The sequence below is a fragment of the Acomys russatus genome, chromosome 5 (assembly GCF_903995435.1).
Source record: "Acomys russatus chromosome 5, mAcoRus1.1, whole genome shotgun sequence".
In the NCBI taxonomy this organism is placed as follows: domain Eukaryota; kingdom Metazoa; phylum Chordata; class Mammalia; order Rodentia; family Muridae; genus Acomys; species Acomys russatus.
Genome location: NC_067141.1, coordinates 19314876 through 19334650, shown reverse-complemented (window position 1 = coordinate 19334650; position 19775 = coordinate 19314876).

The following is a 19775-nucleotide window of genomic DNA, read 5'->3' as shown; positions in this document are numbered from 1 at the left end:
CGTAGGGATCTAGAGACTAACCTGGGCTAGAGGTCCTGTCTGGACCAAGCGAGCAATCAATCAAGCGATCAATCGATGGATCAATCAATCAATCAAATAAGCAACATGGTCCCCAGGACTGTGCAGGGAGTTCTTGCTAAGAAGATTTCATCACCTGGCTCAGGGAGGTGTGTCTTTTCTTTTGCTCCAGGACTAAATTTAATCTTCCCAGATGTGGCCCATCACCTGTGGAGATGGTTACAACCTTGGCCTGAATTGGCTTAGACAACTGTCCAGGGAGCCAGCAGCCTCTACCATGCAGTTTGCTTTTTTCTGCTGATTTAAAAAAAGTACCCATTCTAATTTTAAAATAGAACAGGAATGATATTAAGCTCAATGCTTTCATTAGCGGCGTGTATTATTCGATTTACCTTAAACTATTTCTGTGGCTATTTTCTAACATTTCTTCTCGCAGGGAACATTTATATATTCAGACACTATAAAAATGTGGATTTCAAATTATTCCGAAAAAGCCCAAGTGAACTGAAGCACCGTGGAAATCACCGTCAGCTCTGAGGGCTCAGTGGCTTGGTTTCTTGGAGGTTGAACACAGACCTGACACTGGAGGAAACACAGTGTGTGCCAAGCGCTGTGGCTGCCTGCTCCACAGATACTCTAAGGCCATTTGGTGGTTGGAGAAGAGAGGGAGGTGTTTGTCCCAGTGCCATAGACTACTTCCTATAAACATCCCACCCTAGGTTTGTGCACACCTCATTAACTTGGATTTTGCTCCTATGTATATAACTGAAGATAACACGCATATTGGTTCTCATATTTAATGAAAATCTGAAGTGCTGAAGTCATCTCCACGAGGTTTGAAGAAGACCTGAGGATGGGGGCTTATACTCAAACCTAGAAGCAGACTGTGGGCTCTTCCAGTGCAGTGTTGTATTCAGTGTTTTCCTGTCTCTCTGACCCCATGTTTCCTGGAAGGATCTGGTCACCTAATGGGCTGATGCTGTCTCACTGTCTCCTTGGCCCCAATATGCCCCAGCTGTGGCTGTGCGAGACTCTATATGATCTTCTGTCACTTCATCCCCTGCCTCGACCCTCAATGCTTACGCATCTTCCAAATGTGTCCAGATGGTCCCTTCTCTGGGAGATGTGGCCTCATCCTATTGCTTGTGAGAGGGTTTCCAGCTCCCACACTGTGAGACTGTTTGCTGGTACAGTGGCCTGGCCTCCCATAGCCCGGGCTCTCCCTGGTGTGGAAGGCCTCCAGGCCTCCACTGCAGACCAGGGCAGGGGTCACAAGGCTGGAGATGACCAGGTGGCCACCTATTTCTAGACATGGTACATCTCATTCCTTTTTCACTCCTTGAAACCCAGGAGCTACCTGAGGCTGGGCACAGTCCCATAAGGTCCCAACAGTTTGCTGAAGAGGAAGACTTTCCTCAAGAAATCCTGACTTCCAGGCCTCAGAGAAGCATGCTTGGTGTTGGTGAAAACAAGCCGGTTCTGATACAGAACTTTCCAGCTCGATTGTTTTCTTTAAAAGTTGTTGCATTCATATGAGTGCTTGGCCTGTGTGTGTGTTTGTGTACCACATACATGCTGGATGTTCCAGGAGGTCAGAAGAGGATGTTGGGTGCTCTGCAACTGGAGTTACAGGTGATGATGAGCTACTGGGTACCGGTCGGCCCTGGATGCTCTGCAAGAGCAAGTCCCTTTAACTGTTGAGTCATCCCTCTAGTTCCAGTTTGGAATATCTTTGTGGTCACCTCCCAATCTGCTGAGCTGATCACATGAATGGAGGTCTGAGAGAGAAGAGTCTCGATGGGATTCCAAGCTGCAGCCATGGAGCTCACTGCCGTGGTCACTGGTGTGGCTGAGGGTGTCTGAAAAGTGCTGCTGCACTTCTGAGCCCCTCTGTCTGATCCTCAGGCTCCTCTGCAGCCTCCATCTCTGTGGGACCCTGAGTACCTCCTTCTGCCCTATAGCTCTGGCTTCCCATAGTGCAGCCGCAAGTTCCATTTGGTTTCATTTATCTGCGCGTGTAATTTACCGAAGCAGCTTTTGTTATGGAAATGGGCCTGCTTTGGTGAGATTTACAAAGCTGACAGATTTAGTGGCTTAAAGTACGCACGAATGCTGCGACATTTGTGCAAGTAAGGGGTGTGGCTTGGGCTCCCAGGCCAGCTCCCTGTGGAGGTCCCCTGGGGAGCATCTCCTTCTGACTTCTTGCCCCTGTCAGAGGCTACTGCTTCTCTTGGCCTCTGTCCCCTGTCCCCGTCGTGGAGGCTAGAACAGAGCATCTGTTTGTCTCCCTTTACTCTGATCCTCCTGCCTATCTCTTGCAGGGTCCCCTGTGGTGAGACACCCACTCCCTCCATCCCCAGCTGAGCCAGGAGTTGTCTTTGATGCCCCGTTAGCACACAAAAGGACTCATTTGTGGGTTAGGGTATAAATACTCAGGGGGGTTGTTATTCTGGGGACCACAGACCATGTCTCCAAACCCAGGAGGGCAAATTTTTTGCTTTGTCGGTAGAAAGGCAGATGGGTGGATCCAGTGAGCCACCTGTTCCTGCCTTCCCAAGGAAGCCCAATGAGGTATTTCTTTAAAGAGTTCCCATCATGCCTGGTGGCACTCAGAGGAAGGGGAAGCAGGCTATGTGGATGAGAGCTGATAGGCTGTGATTGTATGGTGAGGGAGGAGGTCCCTTTCTGTCACAGGTCTAGGGGAAGGGAATAGGGTGAAAGAGGGAGGGAGGAAGGAATGGGAAGATACAAGTGAGGGGATAACAAACAGGATAAAGAAACAAATCTGAATAAATTATTTTTAAAAAATAAAAGAGTTCCCATCATGAGCACACTCACCAGAACTCTTGTGATAAACTGTCTCTATTTTTTGGTTTATTGAGACAGGGTTTCTCTGTGTAAACTTGGCTGTCTGGACTCACTTTGTAGACCAAGCTGATCTCAAACTCACAGTAATCCACCTGCCTCTGCCTCTGCCTCCAGAGTGCTGGGATTAAAGGCATGTGCCACCACACCCGGCTGATGACTCTCTTTAATTGGACAGAGTTGTAGGTTTAGGTGTGACAGCTGGAGAAAACACAGAGACCCTGCCAGTCTCTCCCTAGCTGTCCCTGTGGTTCCACATCCTAGCCTGGGAACAGACCCTCGCAGGCCCGGCCACTTACGCAGGCTTACCCAGTTAACAGGCTTCATCTGTGTGTGGATTTACTCTTGTTTGAGGTCTCGCAGTAGATTCATGCCATCCCCTCTGCAGTCAGCACAGAGGTCTGGCACATGGACCCCAGCCACCCCTCTTTCCTAAGCATCCTGGTTCCTTCTCTGAGAAATATGAAGAGGTGACACAGATGGAGTGGGTGGGTAGCGGGTGAGCGAGAGCAGGTAGAGTGTGGGCTCCATCAGGCTCACTCTGTTCCTTTGTCTCCATGACTTTCATGGTGAACGTAACGCTTGAATTCCTCCCTGATAATGGCTGGCAGGACAGAGGCAGAGCACAGGGACACACAGCACCCAGAGGCCACCTGGAATTCAGAACATCTGTTGCTAATGCACAGACCCCAGGAGCCTTCATGTTGGCTGCTGGGACACTTGGCGTTTTTCTTAAAGGTCCACTTCAGTAGAAAGCATGGAAAATTGATGTAAGGAAGACCGACTCTGACTCCAGGAGGCGTCCAGCTCCTAGCTGTGTTGGGTTTTAGTGGAAGGGACTTTGGGGGATGGTTCTGTGCTGCCCTGTCATCTGTACCTGTCTCTGTCAAAATACAGCCCTCTGCCTGCTGTCATAACAAGCATTCATTTGGAAGCTTCCCCGGGGAGGCATGAAGAAGCACCATAGTGGTGTGGGCAGTGGAAAATGGAATGCAGCATCACTCCTGTGTCTAGGGTGTGCGCGAAAACCCTTACATGGTGATCTCTGCGCCTCTAGTCTTCACCTGCCTAGCCTCAGCTTCCCATCCACCCAGCCTCTGAGTTTGAATTAACCCAGGATTTCCTTTAACATCTACATATTATACTCTCTCAAGGTGACAGATGCCATTTCCTTCCTTCCTTCTTTCCTTCCTTCCTTTCTTGCTTCCTTTCTTCCTTCCTTTTCTCCCCTCTTGCTTTCTTTTCAGTCTTTCATATAGCCTGGGCTAGCCTTGAACTTGCTATGTAGTTGAGAATGACCTCGAACCTTTGACCCTCCTGCCTGTGCCCCCTCCAGAGTGCTGAGCTTACAATGTACCATCATGTCTATGTTTTTTTAATTAATTAAAAGTGTCATATACATTTATTGTAGTTATATAATTATCTCCCCCTTCTTCTCTTCCCTCTGACTCCTCTTATATCAACTACCTGCCCCCGCTCCCTCTCAAATTTATGATCCCCCTTTCTTTAATTATTATTGTTTTATACACACATACAAATGAATAAACATATACATGCAGCCTGCTGGGTCTACTCAGTGTTGCTCATATGTATACGTGTTTAGGGCTGACCAATTGGTACTGGATAACATATCTGGGGCCTCATCCCTGGGGAAGATGAATTCTTCCTCTCTCAGCAGTCATTAATTTCCTGTAGCTCTTCATCCAGGGATAGGACCCCATGAAATTCCTAATTCACGGTGGCATGTCAGCTGGTGCTGTCAAGGTTCAAGTCCTATTTAGGCAGCCAAATATAGAAGAAATAATCTTGCAGCAGATATCCTGGCCCTTTGGCTCTTATAATATGTGATATTGAGACTCGAACCCAGGGCTTTGCATGGAAGGTAAGCTACCACTGAGCTAGACCCCAGCCCAGGGCTTGTGTGGTGAGCTCTAAAAGCCTGTAATCTTTAGAATTTATGGTAGGTGGGTTCATGGCTGGCCACAGGTGGGTTCCTGATGTTCAGACTATGCACTCCTTCTGCCTTGTCACCTGTCCATGATGTGGCCTTTGCACCGCATTCTTTCCCTTCTTCCCTTCGTGTGTTTTCTATCTCCTCGTTTAGTGTTCCAGCATCTTCTCTTGTTCCTTCTATGCTTAGACTTTCTATTTAAATGCCTCTGAGAGGCTTTCCTTGGGCATCTAGTCCTATGCCTCTGCCTTGGACACTTTGTAGTCCTGGGCATCACTGGATGCTTTCTGGCTAGCTCATACTTAGTTGATTTTGATAAGTGTCTCCTCTATTGGACCTTGATCTCTGTGGAGGAGAAATTCCTTGGTACCCTCCACTGGCCAGAAGCATTAGTCCCTTTTTCCAAGACAGATATAACATGGAACAGAACAGGCTGAGATGTTTTCCTTTGTGGTCAAAATCTCTAGCGCTCTCATGGTACCCTGTTCCATCATTATCTGGAGACCGTCTTTCCTCTCCTTCTCCCCATCCTTCCTGCTGGCTATGCTCTCTTCAGCTTTTCTGTACCTGAGCCCTGCAGAGAGGGGTGTGGCAATCTGGCAGGTACTCTGTCTTCTCAGCCTTCAGGGTAGAGAGGAATTTGGGTCAGCAGAAGACGATTCTCCTGGGGATTTGAGGCAGCAGAGGATGATTCTAAGGTTAGACTGTGGATCAACACGTGAATGCACCAAGTGTCTGTTGAACACCCAGAAGCAGGCTTTCCCTCCCTGGATCACATGCTGGAGAAGCTTCTGGCCCCTAACAGAGAGAGCACCTTTCATATGAAGCCATCTGATCCTTTAGCTAGGGGTTGGGACAGAAATGGTAGCAGATTTAACACTCTCTTGACTCCAAGGGACACATTTCACAGCTTTCTCTTCCCTTCCCTGCCACCAAGCCTATTCCGTTTTCACACTGTGCTGTGTAGGCACACACCTGTGCAGATGAATACACTCATAGACATCCACACCCTGGCAGCAAAGCACACATAGCTCCCAGGTGTGCACACCCTCATGCACATGAACACACAGAGAGACACTGTCCTTTTCTGCAGTTGGACACGCTCATGCCAAAACATGCTCTCCCATGCCCATGCTCACTTTGAGCTCCTCCACCTCTGAGAGTGGTAGACAGTATCCTGAGTGTTACTGAGGGAGAATCTGCCTGTGTAAAGACTGACGTCTCAGGCTGGGCAAATCCCTGAGGACTTGCAGCTCAGCTGGTCTTTCCCTAAGCAGCAAGCGTTCACATTCCCTTCGACTTCCAGCTGACCTGTGTGCATCTCTGTCATGTACACCCAGCCCCACGGGGGTGGAGAGGTACCCAGGCATGAGTGTGATTTATGAGATGCTAATTGGAGGGGACCACTCTCTGTGAAGATGCCCTTTACTAAGAAGATGTAAAGAGGGAGGCAGGAAGAGAGGGAGAAATGTGGGTGGAAGGGGGATGGGTGAGAGAGAGAGAGAGAAGATGGAGGGGAGAGATGGGGTGGGGAGAAAGGATTCATGCAGTTCCTGAGCCATGAGAATACTCAGAGCCTCTGTTTCTAGAACATGGGGTGCAACCAGGAGCTAAACCTTTCACCTGTGAGCTCAGCTCCATGTGCCCTATGTGGCATGGTATTGCTCAGCGGTGACCAAACGAACCATGCTCCTCTTTGTCTTAGACTTTGATGTTATTGGCAGTTCCCACCAGTCTTTGCCCCATTAGACCAGAGTACCCTTCTCCACTTGGCTGTTTCCAGTGTTTCCCATCCAGGGACAGTTTCTTTCAGTCCTGGGCTACATGGGGGTTTTGAGATGTTTTTCTTACTCCTTAGTCCTCAGAGGCATGGGTGTCACCCAGACCATGTGTTAGTTGCTTTCCTTGTTGCTGTGACTAAATACCTGACAAGAAGCAACTTGAGGGAGAAACACTTCCTTTGGCTCACAGTTTGTGGGGATACAGTCTATCGTGTTAAGAAGAGGCAACGGGCCATATTGTATCTGCAGACAAGAAGCAGGGCAGGCTATAAAGCCTTAGACCCATGCCCAGTGACTCATTTCCTCAAAGAAGGCTGTACCTCATAGGGTTCCTCAACCTTCCCAAACAGCACCCATCAGCTGGGGACAGAGTGTTCAATACAGGAGATGATGGGGGACATTTCACATCCAAACTAAGAGTCTTCTTCTCCCACTGTGTGCCTTGAGTGTTGGATAGTGTAAGACAACTATCAGAAGACCCAGCCTAGGACAAGAAGGTGGTGCTGGCCAGCTGAGGAGAGTACACTGGGAGATAGCCTCCCCCACCCCTGCCCCACAGGCTCAGTGGAGAGATGTCTTTGTCCTATCCTGGAGCATAGGAGTAAGGAGGGAGTTGCTGTTTGAGCATGTTACATAGCTGCTTCCCACTGCCAACCCTTATCCCTGTAGATCCCCAATGCCATTGCAAAGCCTGCTTTCCAGAAACCTGGTATCAACTGGCAATACCCAGCCTCCAGTGGGACAGCCTGTACTTGGGTTCAGAATGGAATCAAGGTGGTGTCTCTTGGGGCAAGGCACAGCCTGAAGAGCCACTCACTGCCGTATACAGTGTGATCAGGGGACACTTGGTCACTCCCTTCCCATATTAAGATAGCACTTCATCGTACTCCATTCACTCGTCCAAAGGGGGCACTGGGTAAGGAGCCTGAATCCTCATTTCTGATCTTCACTGACCACTGAGAGTATCCTGACCTCACCCAGATCACCCCACTGGAGGTATTGACTCTGCTCTGGAGGGTTAAAGAACAAAGATTTGGCTCAGCAAAATTGGGTGAGAGCCCTGATGCCTCCTTCTGCCCCTGGGTGGGTGGGTGGGGGCTGCCTATTTCCCACCTGCCTTCACTTACCCCTTAGCCCCTCAGAATTAGATTCCTGTTGATGCCTGGGGCTCTCGTTGCGATTCAATCCTTCTGAAATTAAAATAAGTTATAAAATACATGAAATAGGAAGGAATGAGATTTTTAAAAAACATGCAGATTCAGCTTAAAGAGCAGTAATGAGTTGAATCCCACATTCTGTGACTGTGAGCACACAGGACAGGAAGCCCACCCAGAGGGATTTCCCGCTTCTTCCTGGTCCCCCTTTCTCCCTCCTTTCAGCCCCACATGTCCTGATAATATTTCCACTTTCATTTTCTGCACACACACGCATCTCTGAAGAGGGCACCCCAATATTTTGTTGCTGACCTTGTAGGAGGGAAACACGGGTGTCTAGTGTGTAGTGATCTGGTGGTCTGCACTTGCTGACTGTGGGCTTTGAAGGCTCATCCATGGGGAAGGGTATCTTGTGTTTCATTCATCCCATGAAGGGCTGGGGCCACGTGGGGCACCCCACCTGCTGCTGGGACTGTACACTGACCCCCCTTCAGATCCTGGTCCTTATGATCTTTGATGAAAGGATTCTGATGAGCTCTACAAGTTACAGGGTAGAAGACATGTTCAGTTAGCATAGAGTGACAGAAAGGGCTTTCCAGGATGAGAGTGGCCAGTGACCAGAGAGACGAGTAGACTGACCTACTACACCTTAAGGCATCTTTAAAATATTTAAAATGCTAAATAAATATTTTCTGGCAAGATGGGGTTAACGTGTGTGTGTGTGTGTGTGTGAATGACATTCGTGTTAACTCATAGGAGAGAATAACAGCCTGTCTTTGTTCTTTTTCTACCTCCTCTAGCTAGTAATCTTATGATCTTGGCAGTTCAAAAAGTCACATCTCTACCCACGACCAAAGATACAACTCAGATCCTAATCTTCTGAAAAAAAAAATCATGTAACAGCAGATTAAAAAGAGCTAGAATAAAAGCGAATCTATACAACCTGCCATGCTTTACCCAAAGGGAAGGATTCCCTTAAAGGACCTCATGAAGGCTCTGCCGGGCTGGAGAGATGGCTCAGTGGTTAAGAGCACTGACTGCTCTTCCAGAGGTTGTGAGTTCAATTCCCAGCAACCACATGGTGGCTCACAACCATCTATAAGGTGATCGATTTGATACCCTCCTCTGGCCTGCAGGTGTACATGCAGGCAGAGCTCTGTATATATAGTAAATAAATAAATTTATTTACAAAATTACAAAACATTGTATAAAAATAAATAAATAATCTTTAAAAAAAAAAAAAGGCTCTGCCACTTAGTCACTCCCATCCCAGGGGAGGTGATTCTGGTGCTTCCAGCCTGACTCCTGGGAGGGCAGAGCAGCCTGGGTCAGCTACTGAGACCTCAGCAGGTATTTACCTGTTCCCGGATCTGGCAGAATTTCCTCCATGTCTTTGGAGCCAAAGGGTGAACTCAATTATGGGTTTTAATACTAAGGCAAGAGGAGAACCAGTGGGATACTGCAGATTGTGCCACCATTCCTGACAGGCCCTGCCTTCTGCTTCTGTCCAGCAGTTAGCCAAAAAAGCTCATCTGGGAGAAGTATGGCTGCCATGTTCAGAGGGCCTCTGGGAGAAATTTTGCAGGTTCCTCTGAACCTTGTGTATTCAGTACCTTGGGTAAGGCCTCTTTAGCTGAGCCTATTCCCCCAAGGTGACTCACCCAGCTGGGGTTCATGCCTGCAACTCTTGGTCCTGTGGCACATGGTACACACGGAGAGACACACAGTGCCCAACAGATGTCATTGCTGACCAGCTTTCAGGATACCTTTTTCTCCTTTGGAGGCTCTGTATGGTTTGTGGAAGAAGTTTTTCATGCCAGGAGCTCTTCCAGGGCAGGAACAGTAGGGAGAAGGCAAAGGGTGTCTTTTCTTTTCTCAGTTGTGTAGGGCCTCTGGTGGTTTGAATGAAAATGCCTTCCATAGGTTCATATGTTTGGCCACTTGGTACCTAGTTGGAGGAACTGTTTGGGGAAAGATTGGCAGGTGTGGCCTTGTTGGAGGAAGTGTGTCACTGGGAGTGGGCTTTGAGGGTTTCAAAAGCCCAAACCAGGCCCAGTCTCTCCCCTCCCCCCACCCCCGTGTAATCCTCAGTGCCTCCTGTTCCCTGCCATGATAGCCACAGACTCACCCTCCAAAGCTGTAAGCAAGCCCCCAGCTAAATGCTTTCTTTTATACACTGCCTTAGTCATGGTGTCTCTTCCCAGCAATCCAGCAGTAACTAAGACAGGGCTCAGCTCAGATCTGCAGAGGTCAGGCTGGAGCTTACTCTCTGTAGGTATAAGGAGAACAGACTCGTGGTGAGACCTGCAAAGTTGCTAGCAGATATGACAAAGAGAACAGATGTTAGCGGTTGGGAAAACAGGGACAAGGAACAGTGAAGCTTGCAGTTGGGTATGAAGTCATCAGGACTTGATAGGAGACAGGCAGCCTCTGAGAAGTAAAGCTAATGTTGGTGGGCCAATAGCCAGCTTCCATGAGACCCATCCTTGGAAATATGCTGTCCTTTCATATACCTTGCTTCTAATGCAGCCAGACATGATAGACAAAGGCAGCACGGCTTTAAGGAAATCTCCACATATTTAAGAGAAGAGATCCCAGAGCATCCTGCAGATAAGGAGTTAACTAAGTTCATTAAGTAGCTACTTGTTAGGAACAAGCTGAGCCCTAACTGCAGGAACAAAGAGCTCTGTAAAATTAACAGCACTGGAGACACCTGCAAGGCCAGAGGCAGCAATGCCAGCCAAGGGACAAGCAGCAGTCAAAGTCAACACACACGCATGCGCGCGCGCGCGCGCGCGCACACACACACACACACACACACACACACATGCACACACACACACACACACACACACACACACACACACACACACGCATGTGTGCATGCACACCTCAAACCAACTAAACAAATGAAAATATACTAGAAACACAGTAGAGCTGTGTGCATGTGACCATGACTACAGCCATGGGCTGACGTGGCAAAGTCTGTGGTACCCGGTCCAGTTTTCAGAGTCCAGCGGGAGTTTCCTGGATCTCCTGGTTCTCAGTGTGGGAGGTAGCTGGATTTCTCACTGGGGCTTGATTGTGTCCCCAGCACCTGTGCTAGTTGTCTCATCTGGAAACGGGTTCTCGGGTTCTGTGCAGATGTATCAAATATGTAGATGAGGCCATGTTAGGATGGAGCTGGTGAACACTCTCCAGTGCCAAGGGCGAGGTAGCTCCCCCCAGCCACTCCCCTCCCATCTTCCCTGAGCTCAGATGTCCTCAGGTATTCTCAGTAGAGATGCTCTTTCTTGGCCAGTTAACATCTAGATGTCACATTTAGATTTTATTATAATATTTTAATCACATATACCTTTCCCAAAGCCACTGTTATCTGTATCTGTTTGATACAGATAACAGGGGAAGGTCAAGTACAGGCTAGAAACCCTCCAGTCCTACCTTTGCTCCCGATGAGTGACCATGCCATATGTGAACGTCTCCAGAAGAGACCCTCAGAAGTGTTCAGAAAAATACTTTTAAAATTAGGTAACATATGTATGTCTGAGTGTGTTTGTGTACACCAGTGTAGTGCCAGCAAAGGCCAGAAGAAGGTGTCAGATCCCCTGAAGTTGGAGTTATAGGTGGTCGGATGTCATCCTGTGTGGGTGCTGGGAACTGTATGTGTTCTTAACCAGCCCAGAGGATTTTAATAAAGCCAATCCTCCCTTAGGTTATGATGGGTACAATTGCCTGCTGAAACAGAGTACCCCTGGGCTCCAAAATCTTTCCCTTGAATGGCTGAATGCCAAGTAGAACAAGACTTTGCGTCATTCCTTGTCTCTTGGGGATAGGGACAGAGATGGCCACATCCTGAACTAAGTCAGCAGAGGTGGGACCTAGAGGCATCTTGGAGGGGCTGAGAGGATAAGTGGGAGGGCAGCCGTCCTCCTGTGCCAGCCCCCAAGGACTCTGAGATCCCCAGGCAGATGTAGCCTCTGCCCCAGGTACACCGTCACAGCAATGGCTGAGGCAGATGCGCCAGGCATCTGTGTGGAGCAAGGGTCTTGCAGGGAGGTAGAACACATAGGATCTTTGCTCCCCTGTGACCCAGCTCCTCCTATAGACTCCTCCATCTTCCAGGCTAGAGCAGAGTCCCTGGAGACAGGGTGGGGAAGACCCAGGAGAGCTCCTGGGCCAGAAAGGAGGCTAAGATAGGAGGGTGGGGGCAGAGAACTTGGCTACCTGCTCTGCCTTTGGAGAGACAGTCCAGCATGCCACTCTTCTTGGCCATGGGGAAGCTTCAAGAGCAGGGTCAGCCTACAGCCAGTGTTTGTCAGTCAGGATTCCTCCCTCCACCCCCCCCCCCCCCCCCCCCCCCACCCCTCACCACAAGGCCAGATGCAAATGTTGGTCTCGGTTTTAGACTGAAATCTGCCTGGCATCTGAGGCATAGTTCCCTTTAGGTGTTTGGCTCAAGGGACTCTCACAGGACAGTTTAATGTGACAGTCCTTTGAAACACATGCCTATAGTACCCATCAAATACACATCCATGCCAATTCAATAATTTCTATTGCTTTGAGGATACTACAGCAGGGTAGACTCGGGTCAGATAGATCCAGGAACTAGGGTCATGATCCCTTCAAGTTTATTTTTATTTTTGGCAGAAATTCAAACTCAGTTTCTCTCTTTGTTTTCTAATCAGCACTGAACTCAGGTCTTTAGGGGGTGGGGGGAGCTTTGCTCTTCCGAGGCAGCCATGGGAGAAAGAACAAATTAGCATGAAAGGCCAGGTGATTCAATGAATATTCATATGGGCAATTTAATCAGTGTCTGTTCATTATTCCCCTTTCCATTTGAGGCTGGCTCAGAATATGAATAGAGCGATTGTGTTGACTTTCATTTGCTCTAACCGCTCAGTCACCACCATCGGCAGCCTTCAGCACTTGCCTTTCTGTGTGCCTGGGAGATGACCTAACCCAAACTTCAGGACTCATTTCCCTCGCAGCAAATACCCTAAGAACTCCCAGGAACCTGCGCTCTTGCTGTATTAAATGTGAAGTGGGTGAGACAGCACAGGTTTTCAGAGAGTTGCCCTTTACCCACAATAGTAACAAAGTCATTGGAATCAGTGTGGGTGATGGTGGGCTTGGGGGTTGGAGGTCATCCTGGCCCCCACCAGGTGCAGAGGGTTGCTTCTTGGGCTCCCACCAGGGTCCTGGGGGTCACGGTGACAGCTGCTGGGTGTAGGGATGGCCTCACGTGTTCTTGGGGGGTAATGGTGGCTCCCCAATCATGAGAGATGGTATGGGCCGAGGTAATGGAGAGGAGGTTAACTGACGACTGCTCAGTGGCTCAGCAGATCCTTGTCTCAAACCCTGAGTCAAGGAAGTGCAGATATCCGTGTTTTGAGAGAGAGCCTGACTCCACAGCAGTCAGGTGGAATTGAGTGCAGAGGCCATCTCTTCTCACAGTGACAAAGTAAAATCCATTCAGGGTTAAGGAGGCTTAGGGATACTTGGGGGCAGTGGGCAAGTGGCCAGTGGCCAGGGTTACAGAAGGATAGGCCTTCTACCTAACAGTCTCACATCCAGAAATGAATACGATGTTAATTAGAACACTATGGCTGTGAAAAATTAGAAACAATTAACTGCTCAATAATAGGACATGGGGTAAGTGATATTATTGGATATCAATAGGTTAGTGACTATGGACATTAACAGCATGCTGAAGCTTCCCACAGGGCAATCTCTGTGGCAGGGATGAAGCTTATCCCTGTCCCCAGCTGTCACTCCAGGCTGTGGAAGGGCATGCAAAGGACAGGCGCAGATTTGGGGACAGCCAACAAGTAGGAAGTTGCCCTCCCAGTGTCCAGGGAATGGGCAGTGGAGGCTGGCCCACTCTGTGTTTGGAAGCACAGGGTAGGAAGGAAGAGGACTGCATGGTGAGTCTTCCCAGGTATGCTAAGAAATCAGACAAACAGGAACAGTTGGAATCTGCCAATCCTGAGCCAAAAGACCCATAAAATGCCATCAGATTCTCTCTGAAAGGTTAGGCTAGTGAAGGCTCTGCTTGCTTCTTTGGGCTTTTCTGAGTCTTTGGAGTGTTTGCCAATGAATGTTTATTACGTCCATGACTCCCTCTAAAAGCAATAAACCTTATATTGAAGAGACACCAATGTGTACACGTCTCCCGTCTCAGTTTTGCTCACCACCTGAACATGTACAATTGGCAGGCCAGTGTGTCTTTTGATCTCAAGTGTTCCGTGCTGGTCCCTAGGTGCATCTTCTTGCTTGAGTCCCTTGAACCATTTTTTCCAAGCTGCAGCTGGGCTCAGCCTCTCAAAACCAAGAACTCTCAGATTATAAAAGAGTAATGACGCAGCAACTTCAAAGCCTTAGTAGCCAGGTTGTTACAGTCAGAGCAGAAGGGAGATTAATGAGGTACGAGCTTAACATATGTCTCAGGAAAAGAACAGTCATTTACTTTCTAACTTGGTGGAACTTGTAGCTGCTCCCGATTTGCAGGACTATTTTGCAACATGATTCTTTTTTGCTCTCAAAGTGGCTGATTAAAATCAGCCAATGGCATCAGCCCAGGGAGAGGGAGAAGAACTCAGAGGCAGGGTCTTCATTTCATAAAACAAAACAAAACAAAACAAAACAAAACAAAAAACCAAGAGTTCAGTGTCTGCTAGAAAGCATTTTGGCTACTAAAGCTGCAATCTGCCATGGGCAGTTGGTACCACCTTCTTGGGACCCTATTTGATGTCTCCCTCCTTTCTGGATAAAAGGCGAGCCCTCCCTTCAAAGATTGGTTTCATTCTCCTTTAGTGTCAGCCAGTCTTAACATCTCCCTTCAAAATAGTAGAACCTAGGCTCTTCTGAGGCCACAGGGCCCATGAGCCCCTTGCCCATTGGGTTTCTTTGATTTTTCTTTATTGATCTGAAGAGAAATCACACCTTCAAGATAAAATAATTAACGGATTACAAAAGGGCAATCTCCCTGCTCTGGGCTTTGATTAAATTTAAATTAACTTATTGTATTTTCTATGATAACATAGAATTATTTGATAAGGTCATATTTGTGATTCTTTTCATTCACTATTTATGTTTTCTCCCATCCCCCAGCATGCACTAGAAAATCCTTCTTCATCTTTCCCCCTTCAATTTGATTTTCACCATGAGGTTTGATTCATGTAGAACTCACTGGTTCCTGCTGAGAGTGAAGGCCTAGGTCCCATGCTGTGGAAGTCCCCAAACCATGGAGTCATTATCTGATGCTGAGTGGTCCTTCTCTTCCCTCTGGCTTGCTTCTTCTGCAATATGGTAGTCTCCTGTTCATGTGCATGGGTATGCTATGACTCTTTGACCTGGTGTTCATCAGCCTGGCCTGCTATCCACAGAATGTTTCCTGTGGCCCAAGTCCCCAAAAGACTATCCACCATTGTAATTTTCCAGAATTTCTTGGCTTTCCTGGAATCTCATATTTTGCATAAATTTTATTTTTAAAAATTAAGTTATTTTTAAATGACATATAAAAACATAACATTGCATATGTTAATGGGGCAACAAGCTCATGAATCTTTGAGTATCTTTTACAAGTTTGACAAAAATAATCTCTTGGGAGTTTGATTGGAATTGCTTTGCATTTATAGATTAACTTGCAGAGAATTAGATCTTTGTGAGCTATGTTTCCCTGCTCATCCACTCTGTACATCTCTCCACTTACTCACCTTTTGCGTCCTTGAGTAATGTCATGCTCTCTTCAAGTATTCAGACCTCTCGTACTAGATTTAATCTGAAGCAGCTTTTAGTTTCTTTATTCTTCTGTCATTGTGACTGAGAATCTTTCATAAATCACAATTTTCTAATTAGCTATCGCCAGTGTGGAACAAGGCTTTGATTTTTGTGTTGAGCTTGTAAGCATATCCTTACTGAACCTTCTTATTAGTTCTAATTATAAATTTTCTTTCATCTTTCTTTGAATGCAGCCATAAAAATTTGCCAATGATTATCCCATCTTTTACAGTATGTGTACTTTATTTATTTTAAATTAACATATTGCCTTGGCAGGGGCTCTGACAATGTGATTTTGGGCAGCCTCATATCACCCCCCTGGGTAGTCGAACCTAGTGTCTCTGAAAGGGGCTCTGTCCAGGTCTTAACTTGCACAAGGGTTTGCTAATTGGCAAACCTCAGGATATACCCTGGAGAAGAGGAAATGTGAGCTCCTTACAGCAGACATAGGCTATGGTACACAGGAAGGAAGGAATGAAGGAAAGAAGGAAGGAAGGAAAGAAGGAAGGAAGGAAGGAAGGAAGGAAGGAAGGAAGGAAGGAAGGAAGGAGAGATGGAGAGTATCAGAGATGCCCCGGGGCCATGACATTTAGGATAGGGCTTTGTCTTTAGAGCAAAGTGGGAACACTTTTAGGGCTATCAAGTAGAGAGTCAAGATAAGAATATTTATTTATTTATTTGTGTGTGTGTGTGTGTGTGTGTGTGTGTGTGTGTAGGTGCACATGTCTGCACACCAGAGGAAAATCTCAAATGTTATTCTTCAGGCATGTTTCAGCTTTTCTTGGAGACAAGTTCTCTTATTGGCCTGGAACTCTCTAAGTAGGCGTGGCTGACCAGCCAGCAAGTCCCAGGGATCCTCTGGTCTCCACCTCCCCAGTGCTGGGATCAGAGGGGTGTGCTACCACACCTGGTTGTTTTATGTGAGTTCTGGAGACTGACCTTTGGTCCTCATATCTGCAAGGCAAGCACTTTACCAACTGAGCTATCTCTCCATCCCCAGCTTCAAAGTTTTATGCAAGATATTCTCATTCATCCAAACAAAACCAGATGTACCTATTTGCTATGTGACGTAGAAGTTAAAAAAAAAAAAAAAAAAGCATCTCAGGAATTGTACCACTGTTTGAAAGAACACATGCAAATGCCTTAACTTTAGAAAAGAAACTGACTGTGGTAAGAGCTGTGACAAGCATGCTGGTCAGGAGCAAGGCTGGGATGTGGCCATCCCTCACTACTGTTCTTTGACCACATACTAGAAGTCTTAGCTAGTGGGAACAAGCCAAGAAGAGGAAACGAAAGTGTGGAGACTGGGAAGCAAGAAAGAAAACTGTCTCTGTTTATGGCTGTTATGATTGACTATGTAGAAAGTCCTGAGGAACTGACTGAAACAAAACCTTCCTGTAAGCAATAAGCAGTTACAGCAAAGTTCCAGGATAGAAGTTAATGTACCAAGAAGTCAGTTGTGTACCAGCAGGAACAACTGAATTTAAAGCTTGGAACATATTACAATTTACATTACACTGAAAATGAGCTCCTTAGGGATAAGTCTAAAAAAATATGAAGCAAACTACAAACTGTGATGGATGATGTTAAAAGAGAGCTAACTACATGGGGTTGTATCCATGTAGTTTACCACAGCAAGACATATCAGCATGGGGGGACATATTCCATGTTTGCCACAGGGAAGCATATCCCATGTTCACCATAGAAACACATACCTAGTATTCATCATGGTGAGACATATTCTATTTCACTACAAGGAGAGACATATAACCATGAGAGACATATCTTATATTCACTGCAGAAGACAAATCCCATGTTCAGCACAGGGAGATACATCCCACATTAACTATAGGTAATAACATCCCATATTCTCTATGGGGGAAACATACACATGTTCAGAGAGAGACATGTTCCATGTTTACTATGGAGAGTCTCATCCTATGGTTACTCTAGGGAGACATATCCTATGGTCATCACAGGGCAACATGTACCATGTCTGTGGATAGGAAGACTCAATACTGTTAAAATATTTTTTTCTACTTTGTCCATAGATGAAGTATAATTCATATCAATATTCTTAAGAGGTATTTTGTTTTGTTTTGTTTTGCTTTTGGTATGGGACATCCAGGGACCTTAAAAGGCTAGTGAAGATCCCCCTTTTGTTTCCCTCTTTTGGGAGCCAGACACTAAAGACTAGAACATCCAAAAGGAATTTCAAATATGAGGAAAATTAGAGAATTGCTGTGCATGCTTATGGCAAGGTGTAGGTTCAGAAAATTCTCCAAAGACCCTACATTAACACCCTAGAGTGATTCTTAGCATGAAGATTGCCCACAACTACAAAATCACAAACCAACCAGGCAAAAAAAAGGCAGCTCATTGTGAGGGAGGAGAGAATATGATTTCTAGAGATACCACATTATTAATAAAATATGCAAATTTCAACAACAACAACAAAGTCACAGCATACAAAGAAACAGGAATATATAGTCCTTTCAAAGAAAGGAGCAAAAGGAGAAGCAAACAAACAAGTGGAAACTATCTCTGACAGCCACACTAATAGACAATTTGGAAAAACCTGTCTCTGGGCCACAGCTGCAGCTTGATTGTGGAGTACTTGCTTACTGTCACTATTTCCTAAGTTTGGGGTTGGTACCTAGTAACACACATATGTGCATATACCCACTGCCACCGAGTCCATAAATAAAGATAAACACTTGAAATAAATTAAAAAAGATATCTGACTAAGGATTTATTCGAAATACACAAGAATCTTAAAAAACTCAATAAATAAAAAGTGAACTGATTAAAAAACAGACCAAATGGCTGAATCATCCCTCCCCACGGATGGTTTCCAGATGCCAAATAAGCAAGCACAGATGTATCATCTGTATCATAACAAAAACAAATATTTAAACAATGGGATAACACTGCATGTCTACCACAGAGGCCAAGATAGAAATGTCAACCACCAAGTGTTGATGAGCATGTGGGGCAATAGGAAGCCTCGTTGGTTGCTGGAATGAATGTGGAATGACCCTGACCCTTTTGAAGACAGCTTGGTATTTTCTTAGAAAACTAACACTGCCCTAAGATCCAGTGATAGAACCCTTTGGTGCTGACCCAAAGGAGTTGAAAATTTGCAAGAGATTTTATCGAGATGTTCATGCAGCCAGACATTGGACACAACTAAAATGTCCTTTAGTTGATGAATGGCTTAGATAAACTATCCATAGGCCAAGAGAGATTAACATTCCACAGTAAAAGAGATGGACTGTCGAGGCTCGAGAGAGCAGATAAACTGAGATGTTCATCAGGAAATGTTCCAAGCTGTGTGATTCTAACTATGACATTCTGGATGAGGCAGCGCTATAGGCAAAACAGAAGGTCAGTTTCTGCCACGGGTCAGGGTGAGGGATGAAGAGGTGAGGTACTGGGGCATTAAAAAATATTTATTTTAATTATATGTGTGGTTTGTCTGTATGTGTGTACACGTGTGCCCATGGAGGCCAGAGGCATGGAATCCCCTTGGAGCTTGACTTAGAGACAGTTGTGGGCCATTCCATATGGGTGGTGAGAACAGAGCTCTGGCCCGTCTATTGAAGGGCAGTAACTGCTCAGAACCACCGAGCCATCACTCCAGCCCACTGTGGAAATTTTAAGGACTCAATGTGGGACTGTAATCATGAATATCTGTCATAATACATTGTCAAACACATAGGAAATGGGGCACAAGAGAGGATGCTGCTGGGAGCTGTGGACTCTGGGTGGTAGCCAGGCATCAGCACAAGCTCAGTTTCAATAGACTCATGGTGCAGGTGGGGATGTCGGAGGCTGTGAGTGTGGAGTGAAGGTGCCAAGGAAACCTTTCAGTTATTCTGTGGACCTAAAGTCACTATAGATATTGCACTTCATTAATAAGAATCCCAGAAAAAGATTATGCAAATTTCATAGACTTCGTAAAATTACTTTAGAGCTATCTGCTATGTACACTTACACTCAGTGGCTTTTTCTGGGTGTCCTCCAGCCACTTGTCCTGTGGGTGAAGAGGTTCCCCCCAATGAGTCTGCTGGAGAGTAATTGAAAGGCTTTATTTACACTCCATTTTCCTTGATGACTGCCCTGTGTGTGTGTGTGTGTATATATATATATTTTTTTTAGAACTCCTGAAATAATACAGACAAATTAATTAAGATGACAAGCTGAGCATGAATATTACATTGCCTT